The sequence below is a fragment of the Ranitomeya imitator genome, chromosome 1, assembly GCF_032444005.1.
Source record: "Ranitomeya imitator isolate aRanImi1 chromosome 1, aRanImi1.pri, whole genome shotgun sequence".
NCBI classification, from domain to species: Eukaryota; Metazoa; Chordata; class Amphibia; order Anura; family Dendrobatidae; genus Ranitomeya; species Ranitomeya imitator.
The window spans coordinates 829,127,514-829,140,300 of NC_091282.1; the positions used below are offsets into that span (position 1 = coordinate 829,127,514).

The 12,787-nt window shown below is 48.2% G+C and overlaps 9 pseudogenes; all 9 read left to right on the forward strand.

Moving 5' to 3' along the window:
• Positions 1-8: 8 nt before the first annotated feature.
• Positions 9-127, forward strand: LOC138659874 (5S ribosomal RNA; annotated as a pseudogene).
• Positions 128-594: 467 nt separating this feature from the next.
• LOC138659692 (5S ribosomal RNA) lies at positions 595-713 on the forward strand (annotated as a pseudogene).
• A 76-nt stretch (positions 714-789) lies between these two features.
• LOC138659288 (5S ribosomal RNA) lies at positions 790-908 on the forward strand (annotated as a pseudogene).
• Positions 909-984: 76 nt separating this feature from the next.
• Positions 985-1,103, forward strand: LOC138658412 (5S ribosomal RNA; annotated as a pseudogene).
• Positions 1,104-2,549: 1,446 nt separating this feature from the next.
• On the forward strand, positions 2,550-2,668 carry LOC138659750 (5S ribosomal RNA; annotated as a pseudogene).
• A 467-nt stretch (positions 2,669-3,135) lies between these two features.
• On the forward strand, positions 3,136-3,254 carry LOC138659079 (5S ribosomal RNA; annotated as a pseudogene).
• Positions 3,255-6,651: 3,397 nt separating this feature from the next.
• LOC138659382 (5S ribosomal RNA) lies at positions 6,652-6,770 on the forward strand (annotated as a pseudogene).
• Positions 6,771-8,602: 1,832 nt separating this feature from the next.
• LOC138659900 (5S ribosomal RNA) lies at positions 8,603-8,721 on the forward strand (annotated as a pseudogene).
• A 1,247-nt stretch (positions 8,722-9,968) lies between these two features.
• On the forward strand, positions 9,969-10,087 carry LOC138659751 (5S ribosomal RNA; annotated as a pseudogene).
• Positions 10,088-12,787: the final 2,700 nt, after the last annotated feature.

Here is a 12,787-nt window from a genome sequence, read left to right on the forward strand (position 1 = left end):
AACTATCTGTCAACGGTCACTCTAAGCTGAATGTGCCTGCCCTCGTCAGATCGCAAATGCTAAGCAGCTTGAGGCTGGGCAAGTACCAGCATGGGAGACTGGCTGGGAATCCCTGGTACCGTTGACATGCTTTTTAGTTTTCATCAAAGCTTTGTATTACGATTCTCTTCCTCTTGAAAAAACTTGCGGAGTTGCTAACAATCCATCAATGGCCGCACTAAGCTCAATGTTCCTGCCTTCGTCAGATCACAAATGCAAAGTAGCTTGAGGCTGGGCAAGTATCAGCATGGTAGACTGGCAGGGAATCCCTGGCACGGTTCCCACATTGTTTTGTTTTTATCAAAGCTTACACTTACGATTTTTTCCGCTTGAAAAGACCCGCACAGGTGCTAACTGTATGTCAATGGCCACTCTAAGCTGAATGTGCCTGCCCTCGTCAGATCGCAAATGCAAAGCAGCTTGAGGCTGGGCAAGTACCAGCATGGGAGACTGGCTGGGAATCCCTGGTGCCATTGACGTTTCTTTTTTTTTCATCAAAGCTTACCCTTACGATTCTATTCCTCTTGAAAAGGCCCGCAGAGTTGCTCACTATCTGTCAATGGCCACTCTAAGCTGAATGTGCCTGCTCTCGTCAGATCGCAAATGCTAAGCAGCTTGAGGCTGGGCAAGTACCAGCATGGGAGACTGGCTGGGAATCCCTGGTGCCGCTGACGTGCTTTTTGTTTTTATCAAAGCTTACCCTTACGATTTTTTTCCGCTTGAAAAGACCCGCACTGGTGCTAACTATCTGTCAATGGTCACTCTAAGCTGAATGTGCCTGCCCTCGTCAGATCGCAAATGCAAAGCAGCTTGAGGCTGGGCAAGTACCAGCATGGGAGACTGGCTGGGAATCCCTGGTACCGTTGACGTGCTTTTTGTTTTTATCAAAGCTTACCCTTACGATTTTTTTCCGCTTGAAAAGACCCGCACTGGTGCTGACTATCTGTCAACGGTCACTCTAAGCTGAATGTGCCTGCCCTCGTCAGATCGCAAATGCAAAGCAGCTTGAGGCTGGGCAAGTACCAGCATGGGAGACTGGCTGGGAATCCCTGGTACCGTTGACGTGCTTTTTGTTTTTATCAAAGCTTACCCTTACGATTTTTTTCCGCTTGAAAAGACCCGCACTGGTGCTGACTATCTGTCAACGGTCACTCTAAACTGAATGTGCCTGCCCTCGTCAGATCGCAAATGCAAAGCAGCTTGAGGCTGGGCAAGTACCAGCATGGGAGACTGGCTGGGAATCCCTGGTACCGTTGACGTGCTTTTTGTTTTTATCAAAGCTTACCCTTACGATTTTTTTCCGCTTGAAAAGACCCGCACTGGTGCTAACTATCTGCCAACGGTCACTCTAAGCTGAATGTGCCTGCCCTAGTCAGATCGCAAATGCAAAGCAGCTTGAGGCTGGGCAAGTACCAACATGGGAGAATGGCTGGGAATCCCTGGTACCGTTAACGTGCTTTTTGTTTTTATCAAAGCTTACCCTTACGATTTTTTGCCGCTTGAAAAGACCCAAATTTGTGCTACAGACCTATCTGTCAATTACTTCTTTATGCTGAATGGGCCTGCCCTCGTCAGATCGCAAATGCTGAGCTGCTTGAGGCTGGGCAAGTACCAGCATGGGAGACTGGCTGGGAATTCCTGGTACCGTTGACATGCTTTTTAGTTTTCATCAAAGCTTTGTATTACGATTCTCTTCCTCTTGAAAAAACTTGCGGAGTTGCTAACAATCCATCAATGGCCGCACTAAGCTCAATGTTCCTGCCTTCGTCAGATCACAAATGCAAAGTAGCTTGAGGCTGGGCAAGTATCAGCTTGGTAGACTGGCAGGGAATCCCTGGCACGGTTCCCACATTGTTTTGTTTTTATCAAAGCTTACACTTACGATTTTTTCCGCTTGAAAAGACCCGCACAGGTGCTAACTGTCTGTCAATGGCCACTCTAAGCTGAATGTGCCTGCCCTCGTCAGATCGCAAATGCAAAGCAGCTTGAGGCTGGGCAAGTACCAGCATGGGAGACTGGCTGGGAATCCCTGGTGCCATTGACGTTTCTTTTTTTTTCATCAAAGCTTACCCTTACGATTCTATTCCTCTTGAAAAGGCCCGCAGAGTTGCTCACTATCTGTCAATGGCCACTCTAAGCTGAATGTGCCTGCTCTCGTCAGATCGCAAATGCTAAGCAGCTTGAGGCTGGGCAAGTACCAGCATGGGAGACTGGCTGGGAATCCCTGGTACCGTTGACGTGCTTTTTGTTTTTATCAAAGCTTACCCTTACGATTTTTTTCCGCTTGAAAAGACCCGCACTGGTGCTAACTATCTGTCAATGGTCACTCTAAGCTGAATGTGCCTGCCCTCTTCAGATCGCAAATGCAAAGCAGCTTGAGGCTGGGCAAGTACCAGCATGGGAGACTGGCTGGGAATCCCTGGTACCGCTGACGTGCTTTTTGTTTTTATCAAAGCTTACCCTTACGATTTTTTTCCGCTTGAAAAGACCCGCACTGGTGCTAACTATCTGTCAACGGTCACTCTAAGCTGAATGTGCCTGCCCTCGTCAGATCGCAAATGCAAAGCAGCTTGAGGCTGGGCAAGTACCAGCATGGGAGACTGGCTGGGAATCCCTGGTACCGTTGACATGCTTTTTAGTTTTCATCAAAGCTTTGTATTACGATTCTCTTCCTCTTGAAAAAACTTGCGGAGTTGCTAACAATCCATCAATGGCCGCACTAAGCTCAATGTTCCTGCCTTCGTCAGATCACAAATGCAAAGTAGCTTGAGGCTGGGCAAGTATCAGCTTGGTAGACTTGCAGGGAATCCCTGGCACGGTTCCCACATTGTTTTGTTTTTATCAAAGCTTACACTTACGATTTTTTCCGCTTGAAAAGACCCGCACAGGTGCTAACTGTCTGTCAATGGCCACTCTAAGCTGAATGTGCCTGCCCTCGTCAGATCGCAAATGCAAAGCAGCTTGAGGCTGGGCAAGTACCAGCATGGGAGACTGGCTGGGAATCCCTGGTGCCATTGACGTTTCTTTTTTTTTCATCAAAGCTTACCCTTACGATTCTATTCCTTTTGAAAAGGCCCGCAGAGTTGCTCACTATCTGTCAATGGCCACTCTAAGCTGAATGTGCCTGCTCTCGTCAGATCGCAAATGCTAAGCAGCTTGAGGCTGGGCAAGTACCAGCATGGGAGACTGGCTGGGAATCCCTGGTACCGCTGACGTGCTTTTTGTTTTTATCAAAGCTTACCCTTACGATTTTTTTCCGCTTGAAAAGACCCGCACTGGTGCTAACGATCTGTCAACGGTCACTCTAAGCTGAATGTGCCTGCCCTCGTCAGATCGCAAATGCAAAGCAGCTTGAGGCTGGGCAAGTACCAGCATGGGAGACTGGCTGGGAATCCCTGGTACCGTTGACGTGCTTTTTGTTTTTATCAAAGCTTACCCTTACGATTTTTTTCCGCTTGAAAAGACCCGCACTGGTGCAAACTATCTGTCAATGGTCACTCTAAGCTGAATGTGCCTGCCCTCGTCAGATCGCAAATGCAAAGCAGCTTGAGGCTGGGCAAGTACCAGCATGGGAGACTGGCTGGGAATCCCTGGTGCCATTGACGTTTCTTTTTTTTTCATCAAAGCTTACCCTTACGATTCTATTCCTCTTGAAAAGGCCCGCAGAGTTGCTCACTATCTGTCAATGGCCACTCTAAGCTGAATGTGCCTGCTCTCGTCAGATCGCAAATGCTAAGCAGCTTGAGGCTGGGCAAGCACCAGCATGGGAGACTGGCTGGGAATCCCTGGTACCGTTGACGTGCTTTTTGTTTTTATCAAAGCTTACCCTTACGATTTTTTTCCGCTTGAAAAGACCCGCACTGGTGCTAACTATCTGTCAATGGTCACTCTAAGCTGAATGTGCCTGCCCTCTTCAGATCGCAAATGCAAAGCAGCTTGAGGCTGGGCAAGTACCAGCATGGGAGACTGGCTGGGAATCCCTGGTACCGTTGACGTGCTTTTTAGTTTTCATCAAAGCTTTGTATTACGATTCTCTTCCTCTTGAAAAAACTTGCGGAGTTGCTAACAATCCATCAATGGCCGCACTAAGCTCAATGTTCCTGCCTTCGTCAGATCACAAATGCAAAGTAGCTTGAGGCTGGGCAAGTATCAGCTTGGTAGACTGGCAGGGAATCCCTGGCACGGTTCCCACATTGTTTTGTTTTTATCAAAGCTTACACTTACGATTTTTTCCGCTTGAAAAGACCCGCACAGGTGCTAACTGTCTGTCAATGGCCACTCTAAGCTGAATGTGCCTGCCCTCGTCAGATCGCAAATGCAAAGCAGCTTGAGGCTGGGCAAGTACCAGCATGGGAGACTGGCTGGGAATCCCTGGTGCCATTGACGTTTCTTTTTTTTTCATCAAAGCTTACCCTTACGATTCTATTCCTCTTGAAAAGGCCCGCAGAGTTGCTCACTATCTGTCAATGGCCACTCTAAGCTGAATGTGCCTGCTCTCGTCAGATCGCAAATGCTAAGCAGCTTGAGGCTGGGCAAGTACCAGCATGGGAGACTGGCTGGGAATCCCTGGTACCGCTGACGTGCTTTTTGTTTTTATCAAAGCTTACCCTTACGATTTTTTTCCGCTTGAAAAGACCCGCACTGGTGCTAACGATCTGTCAATGGTCACTCTAAGCTGAATGTGCCTGCCCTCGTCAGATCGCAAATGCAAAGCAGCTTGAGGCTGGGCAAGTACCAGCATGGGAGACTGGCTGGGAATCCCTGGTACCGTTGACGTGCTTTTTGTTTTTATCAAAGCTTACCCTTACGATTTTTTTCCGCTTGAAAAGACCCGCACTGGTGCTAACTATCTGTCAACGGTCACTCTAAGCTGAATGTGCCTGCCCTCGTCAGATCGCAAATGCAAAGCAGCTTGAGGCTGGGCAAGTACCAGCATGGGAGACTGGCTGGGAATCCCTGGTACCGTTGACGTGCTTTTTGTTTTTATCAAAGCTTACCCTTACGATTTTTTTCCGCTTGAAAAGACCCGCACTGGTGCTAACTATCTGTCAACGGTCACTCTAAGCTGAATGTGCCTGCCCTCGTCAGATCGCAAATGCAAAGCAGCTTGAGGCTGGGCAAGTACCAGCATGGGAGACTGGCTGGGAATCCCTGGTACCGTTGACGTGCTTTTTGTTTTTATCAAAGCTTACCCTTACGATTTTTTTCCGCTTGAAAAGACCCGCACTGGTGCTAACTATCTGTCAACGGTCACTCTAAGCTGAATGTTCCTGCCCTCGTCAGATCGCAAATGCAAAGCAACTTGAGGCTGGGCAAGTACCAGCATGGGAGACTGGCTGGGAATCCCTGGTACCGTTGACGTGCTTTTTGTTTTTATCAAAGCTTACCCTTACGATTTTTTTCCGCTTGAAAAGACCCGCACTGGTGCTAACTATCTGTCAACGGTCACTCTAAGCTGAATGTGCCTGCCCTCGTCAGATCGCAAATGCAAAGCAGCTTGAGGCTTGGCAAGTACCAGCATGGGAGACTGGCTGGGAATCCCTGGTACCGTTAACGTGCTTTTTGTTTTTATCAAAGCTTACCCTTACGATTTTTTGCCGCTTGAAAAGACCCAAATTTGTGCTACAGACCTATCTGTCAATTACTTCTTTATGCTGAATGGGCCTGCCCTCGTCAGATCGCAAATGCTGAGCTACTTGAGGCTGGGCAAGTACCAGCATGGGAGACTGGCTGGGAATTCCTGGTACCGTTGACATGCTTTTTAGTTTTCATCAAAGCTTTGTATTACGATTCTCTTCCTCTTGAAAAAACTTGCGGAGTTGCTAACAATCCATCAATGGCCGCACTAAGCTCAATGTTCCTGCCTTCGTCAGATCACAAATGCAAAGTAGCTTGAGGCTGGGCAAGTATCAGCTTGGTAGACTGGCAGGGAATCCCTGGCACGGTTCCCACATTGTTTTGTTTTTATCAAAGCTTACACTTACGATTTTTTCCGCTTGAAAAGACCCGCACAGGGGCTAACTGTCTGTCAATGGCCACTCTAAGCTGAATGTGCCTGCCCTCGTCAGATCGCAAATGCAAAGCAGCTTGAGGCTGGGCAAGTACCAGCATGGGAGACTGGCTGGGAATCCCTGGTGCCATTGACGTTTCTTTTTTTTTCATCAAAGCTTACCCTTACGATTCTATTCCTCTTGAAAAGGCCCGAAGAGTTGCTCACTATCTGTCAATGGCCACTCTAAGCTGAATGTGCCTGCTCTCGTCAGATCGCAAATGCTAAGCAGCTTGAGGCTGGGCAAGTCCCAGCATGGGAGACTGGCTGGGAATCCCTGGTACCGTTGACGTGCTTTTTGTTTTTATCAAAGCTTACCCTTACGATTTTTTTCCGCTTGAAAAGACCCGCACTGGTGCTAACTATCTGTCAATGGTCACTCTAAGCTGAATGTGCCTGCCCTCGTCAGATCGCAAATGCAAAGCAGCTTGAGGCTGGGCAAGTACCAGCATGGGAGACTGGCTGGGAATCCCTGGTACCGTTGAAGTGCTTTTTGTTTTTATCAAAGCTTACCCTTACGATTTTTTTCCGCTTGAAAAGACCCGCACTGGTGCTAACTATCTGTCAACGGTCACTCTAAGCTGAATGTGCCTGCCCTCGTCAGATCGCAAATGCAAAGCAGCTTGAGGCTGGGCAAGTACCAGCATTGGAGACTGGCTGGGAATCCCTGGTACCGTTGACATGCTTTTTAGTTTTCATCAAAGCTTTGTATTACGATTCTCTTCCTCTTGAAAAAACTTGCGGAGTTGCTAACAATCCATCAATGGCCGCACTAAGCTCAATGTTCCTGCCTTCGTCAGATCACAAATGCAAAGTAGCTTGAGGCTGGGCAAGTATCAGCTTGGTAGACTGGCAGGGAATCCCTGGCACGGTTCCCACATTGTTTTGTTTTTATCAAAGCTTACACTTACGATTTTTTCCGCTTGAAAAGACCCGCACAGGTGCTAACTGTCTGTCAATGGCCACTCTAAGCTGAATGTGCCTGCCCTCGTCAGATCGCAAATGCAAAACAGCTTGAGGCTGGGCAAGTACCAGCATGGGAGACTGGCTGGGAATCCCTGGTGCCATTGACGTTTCTTTTTTTTTCATCAAAGCTTACCCTTACGATTCTATTCCTCTTGAAAAGGCCCGCAGAGTTGCTCACTATCTGTCAATGGCCACTCTAAGCTGAATGTGCTTGCTCTCGTCAGATCGCAAATGCTAAGCAGCTTGAGGCTGGGCAAGTACCAGCATGGGAGACTGGCTGGGAATCCCTGGTACAGCTGACGTGCTTTTTGTTTTTATCAAAGCTTACCCTTACGATTTTTTTCCGCTTGAAAAGACCCGCACTGGTGCTAACGATCTGTCAACGGTCACTCTAAGCTGAATGTGCCTGCCCTCGTCAGATAGCAAATGCAAAGCAGCTTGAGGCTGGGCAAGTACCAGCATGGGAGACTGGCTGGGAATCCCTGGTACCGTTGACATGCTTTTTGTTTTTATCAAAGCTTACCCTTACGATTTTTTTCCGCTTGAAAAGACCCGCACTGGTGCAAACTATCTGTCAATGGTCACTCTAAGCTGAATGTGCCTGCCCTCGTCAGATCGCAAATGCAAAGCAGCTTGAGGCTGGGCAAGTACCAGCATGGGAGACTGGCTGGGAATCCCTGGTGCCATTGGCGTTTCTTTTTTTTTCATCAAAGCTTACCCTTACGATTCTATTCCTCTTGAAAAGGCCCGCAGAGTTGCTCACTATCTGTCAATGGCCACTCTAAGCTGAATGTGCCTGCTCTCGTCAGATCGCAAATGCTAAGCAGCTTGAGGCTGGGCAAGTACCAGCATGGGAGACTGGCTGGGAATCCCTGGTACCGTTGACGTGCTTTTTGTTTTTATCAAAGCTTACCCTTACGATTTTTTTCCGCTTGAAAAGACCCGCACTGGTGCTAACTATCTGTCAATGGTCACTCTAAGCTGAATGTGCCTGCCCTCGTCAGATCGCAAATGCAAAGCAGCTTGAGGCTGGGCAAGTACCAGCATGGGAGACTGGCTGGGAATCCCTGGTACCGTTGATGTGCTTTTTGTTTTTATCAAAGCTTACCCTTACGATTTTTTTCCGCTTGAAAAGACCCGCACTGGTGCTAACTATCTGTCAACGGTCACTCTAAGCTGAATGTGCCTGCCCTCGTCAGATCGCAAATGCAAAGCAGCTTGAGGCTGGGCAAGTACCAGCATGGGAGACTGGCTGGGAATCCCTGGTACCGTTGACGTGCTTTTTGTTTTTATCAAAGCTTACCCTTACGATTTTTTTCCGCTTGAAAAGACCCGCACTGGTGCTAACTATCTGTCAACGGTCACTCTAAGCTGAATGTGCCTGCCCTCGTCAGATCGCAAATGCAAAGCAGCTTGAGGCTGGGCAAGTACCAGCATGGGAGACTGGCTGGGAATCCCTGGTACCGTTGACGTGCTTTTTGTTTTTATCAAAGCTTACCCTTACGATTTTTTTCCGCTTGAAAAGACCCGCACTGGTGCTAACTATCTGTCAACGGTCACTCTAAGCTGAATGTTCCTGCCCTCGTCAGATCGCAAATGCAAAGCAGCTTGAGGCTGGGCAAGTACCAGCATGGGAGACTGGCTGGGAATCCCTGGTACCGTTGACATGCTTTTTAGTTTTCATCAAAGCTTTGTATTACGATTCTCTTCCTCTTGAAAAAACTTGCGGAGTTGCTAACAATCCATCAATGGCCGCACTAAGCTCAATGTTCCTGCCTTCGTCAGATCACAAATGCAAAGTAGCTTGAGGCTGGGCAAGTATCAGCTTGGTAGACTGGCAGGGAATCCCTGGCACGGTTCCCACATTGTTTTGTTTTTATCAAAGCTTACACTTACGATTTTTTCCGCTTGAAAAGACCCGCACAGGTGCTAACTGTCTGTCAATGGCCACTCTAAGCTGAATGTGCCTGCCCTCGTCAGATCGCAAATGCAAAGCAGCTTGAGGCTGGGCAAGTACCAGCATGGGAGACTGGCAGGGAATCCCTGGTGCCATTGACGTTTCTTTTTTTTTCATCAAAGCTTACCCTTACGATTCTATTCATCTTGAAAAAGCCCGCAGAGTTGCTCATTATCTGTCAATGGCAACTCTAAGCTGAATGTGCCTGCTCTCGTCAAATCGCAAATGCTAAGCAGCTTGAGGCTGGGCAAGTACCAGCATGGGAGACTGGCTGGGAATCCCTGGTACCGTTGACGTGCTTTTTGTTTTTATCAAAGCTTACCCTTATGATTTTTTTCCGCTTGAAAAGACCCGCACTGGTGCAAACTATCTGTCAATGGTCACTCTAAGCTGAATGTGCCTGCCCTCGTCAGATCGCAAATGCAAAGCAGCTTGAGGCTGGGCAAGTACCAGCATGGGAGACTGGCTGGGAATCCCTGGTGCCATTGACGTTTCTTTTTTTTTCATCAAAGCTTACCCTTACGATTCTATTCCTCTTGAAAAGGCCCGCAGAGTTGCTCACTTTCTGTCAATGGCCACTCTAAACTGAATGTGCCTGCTCTCGTCAGATCGCAAATGCTAAGCAGCTTGAGGCTGGGCAAGTACCAGCATGGGAGACTGGCTGGGAATCCCTGGTACCATTGACGTGCTTTTTGTTTTTATCAAAGCTCACCCTTATGATTTTTTTCCGCTTGAAAAGTCCCGCACTGGTGCTAACTATCTGTCAATGGTCACTCTAAGCTGAATGTGCCTGCCTTCTTCAGATCGCAAATGCAAAGCAGCTTGAGGCTGGGCAAGTACCAGCATGGGAGACTGGCTGGGAATCCCTGGTACCGTTGACGTGCTTTTTGTTTTTATCAAAGCTTACCCTTACGATTTTTTTCCGCTTGAAAAGACCCGCACTGGTGCTAACTATCTGTCAACGGTCACTCTAAGCTGAATGTGCCTGCCCTCGTCAGATCGCAAATGCAAAGCAGCTTGAGGCTGGGCAAGTACCAGCATGGGAGACTGGCTGGGAATCCCTGGTACCGTTGACATGCTTTTTAGTTTTCATCAAAGCTTTGTATTACGATTCTCTTCCTCTTGAAAAAACTTGCGGAGTTGCTAACAATCCATCAATGGCCGCACTAAGCTCAATGTTCCTGCCTTCGTCAGATCACAAATGCAAAGTAGCTTGAGGCTGGGCAAGTATCAGCTTGGTAGACTGGCAGGGAATCCCTGGCACGGTTCCCACATTGTTTTGTTTTTATCAAAGCTTACACTTACGATTTTTTCCGCTTGAAAAGACCCGCACAGGTGCTAACTGTCTGTCAATGGCCACTCTAAGCTGAATGTGCCTGCCCTCGTCAGATTGCAAATGCAAAGCAGCTTGAGGCTGGGCAAGTACCAGCATGGGAGACTGGCAGGGAATCCCTGGTGCCATTGACGTTTCTTTTTTTTTCATCAAAGCTTACCCTTACGATTCTATTCCTCTTGAAAAGGCCCGCAGAGTTGCGCAGTATCTGTCAATGGCCACTCTAAGCTGAATGTGCCTGCTCTCGTCAGATCGCAAATGCTAAGCAGCTTGAGGCTGGGCAAGTACCAGCATGGGAGTCTGGCTGGGAATCCCTGGTACCGCTGACGTGCTTTTTGTTTTTATCAAAGCTTACCCTTACGATTTTTTTCCGCTTGAAAAGACCCGCACTGGTGCTAACGATCTGTCAATGGTCACTCTAAGCTGAATGTGTCTGCCCTCGTCAGATCGCAAATGCAAAGCAGCTTGAGGCTGGGAAAGTACCAGCATGGGAGACTGGCTGGGAATCCCTGGTACCGTTGACGTGCTTTTTGTTTTTATCAAAGCTTACCCTTACGATTTTTTTCCGCTTGAAAAGACCCGCACTGGTGCTAACTATCTGTCAACGGTCACTCTAAGCTGAATGTGCCTGCCCTCGTCAGATCGCAAATGCAAAGCAGCTTGAGGCTGGGCAAGTACCAGCATGGGAGACTGGCTGGGAATCCCTGGTACCGTTGACGTGCTTTTTGTTTTTATCAAAGCTTACCCTTACGATTTTTTTCCGCTTGAAAAGACCCGCACTGGTGCTAACTATCTGTCAACGGTCACTCTAAGCTGTATGTGCCTGCCCTCGTCAGATCGCAAATGCAAAGCAGCTTGAGGCTGGGCAAGTACCAGCATGGGAGACTGGCTGGGAATCCCTGGTACAGTCTACGTGCTTTTTGTTTTTATCAAAGCTTACCCTTACGATTTTTTTCCGCTTGAAAAGACCCGCACTGGTGCTAACTATCTGTCAACGGTCACTCTAAGCTGTATGTGCCTGCCCTCGTCAGATCGCAAATGCAAAGCAGCTTGAGGCTGGGCAAGTACCAGCATGGGAGACTGGCTGGGAATCCCTGGTACAGTCTACGTGCTTTTTGTTTTTATCAAAGCTTACCCTTACGATTTTTTTCCGCTTGAAAAGACCCACACTGGTGCTAACTATCTGTCAACGGTCACTCTAAGCTGAATGTGCCTGCCCTCGTCAGATCGCAAATGCAAAGCAGCTTGAGGCTGGGCAAGTACCAGCATGGGAGACTGGCTGGGAATCCCTGGTACCGTTAACGTGCTTTTTGTTTTTATCAAAGCTTACCCTTACGATTTTTTGCCGCTTGAAAAGACCCAAATTTGTGCTACAGACCTATCTGTCAATTACTTCTTTATGCTGAATGGGCCTGCCCTCGTCAGATCGCAAATGCTGAGCTACTTGAGGCTGGGCAAGTACCAGCATGGGAGACTGGCTGGGAATTCCTGGTACCGTTGACATGCTTTTTAGTTTTCATCAAAGCTTTGTATTACGATTCTCTTCCTCTTGAAAAAACTTGCGGAGTTGCTAACAATCCATCAATGGCCGCACTAAGCTCAATGTTCCTGCCTTCGTCAGATCACAAATGCAAAGTAGCTTGAGGCTGGGCAAGTATCAGCTTGGTAGACTGGCAGGGAATCCCTGGCACGGTTCCCACATTGTTTTGTTTTTATCAAAGCTTACACTTACGATTTTTTCCGCTTGAAAAGACCCGCACAGGTGCTAACTGTCTGTCAATGGCCACTCTAAGCTGAATGTGCCTGCCCTCGTCAGATCGCAAATGCAAAGCAGCTTGAGGCTGGGCAAGTACCAGCATGGGAGACTGGCTGGGAATCCCTGGTGCCATTGACGTTTCTTTTTTTTTCATCAAAGCTTACCCTTACGATTCTATTCCTCTTGAAAAGGCCCGCAGAGTTGCTCACTATCTGTCAATGGCCACTCTAAGCTGAATGTGCCTGCTCTCGTCAGATCGCAAATGCTAAGCAGCTTGAGGCTGGGCAAGTACCAGCATGGGAGACTGGCTGGGAATCCCTGTTACCGTTGACGTGCTTTTTGTTTTTATCAAAGCTTACCCTTACGATTTTTTTCCGCTTGAAAAGACCCGCACTGGTGCTAACTATCTGTCAACGGTCACTCTAAGCTGAATGTGCCTGCCCTCTTCAGATCGCAAATGCAAAGCAGCTTGAGGCTGGGCAAGTACCAGCATGGGAGACTGGCTGGGAATCCCTGGTACCGTTGACGTGCTTTTTGTTTTTATCAAAGCTTACCCTTACGATTTTTTTCCGCTTGAAAAGACCCGCACTGGTGCTAACTATCTGTCAACGGTCACTCTAAGCTGAATGTGCCTGCCCTCGTCAGATCGCAAATGCAAAGCAGCTTGAGGTTGGGCAAGTACCAGCA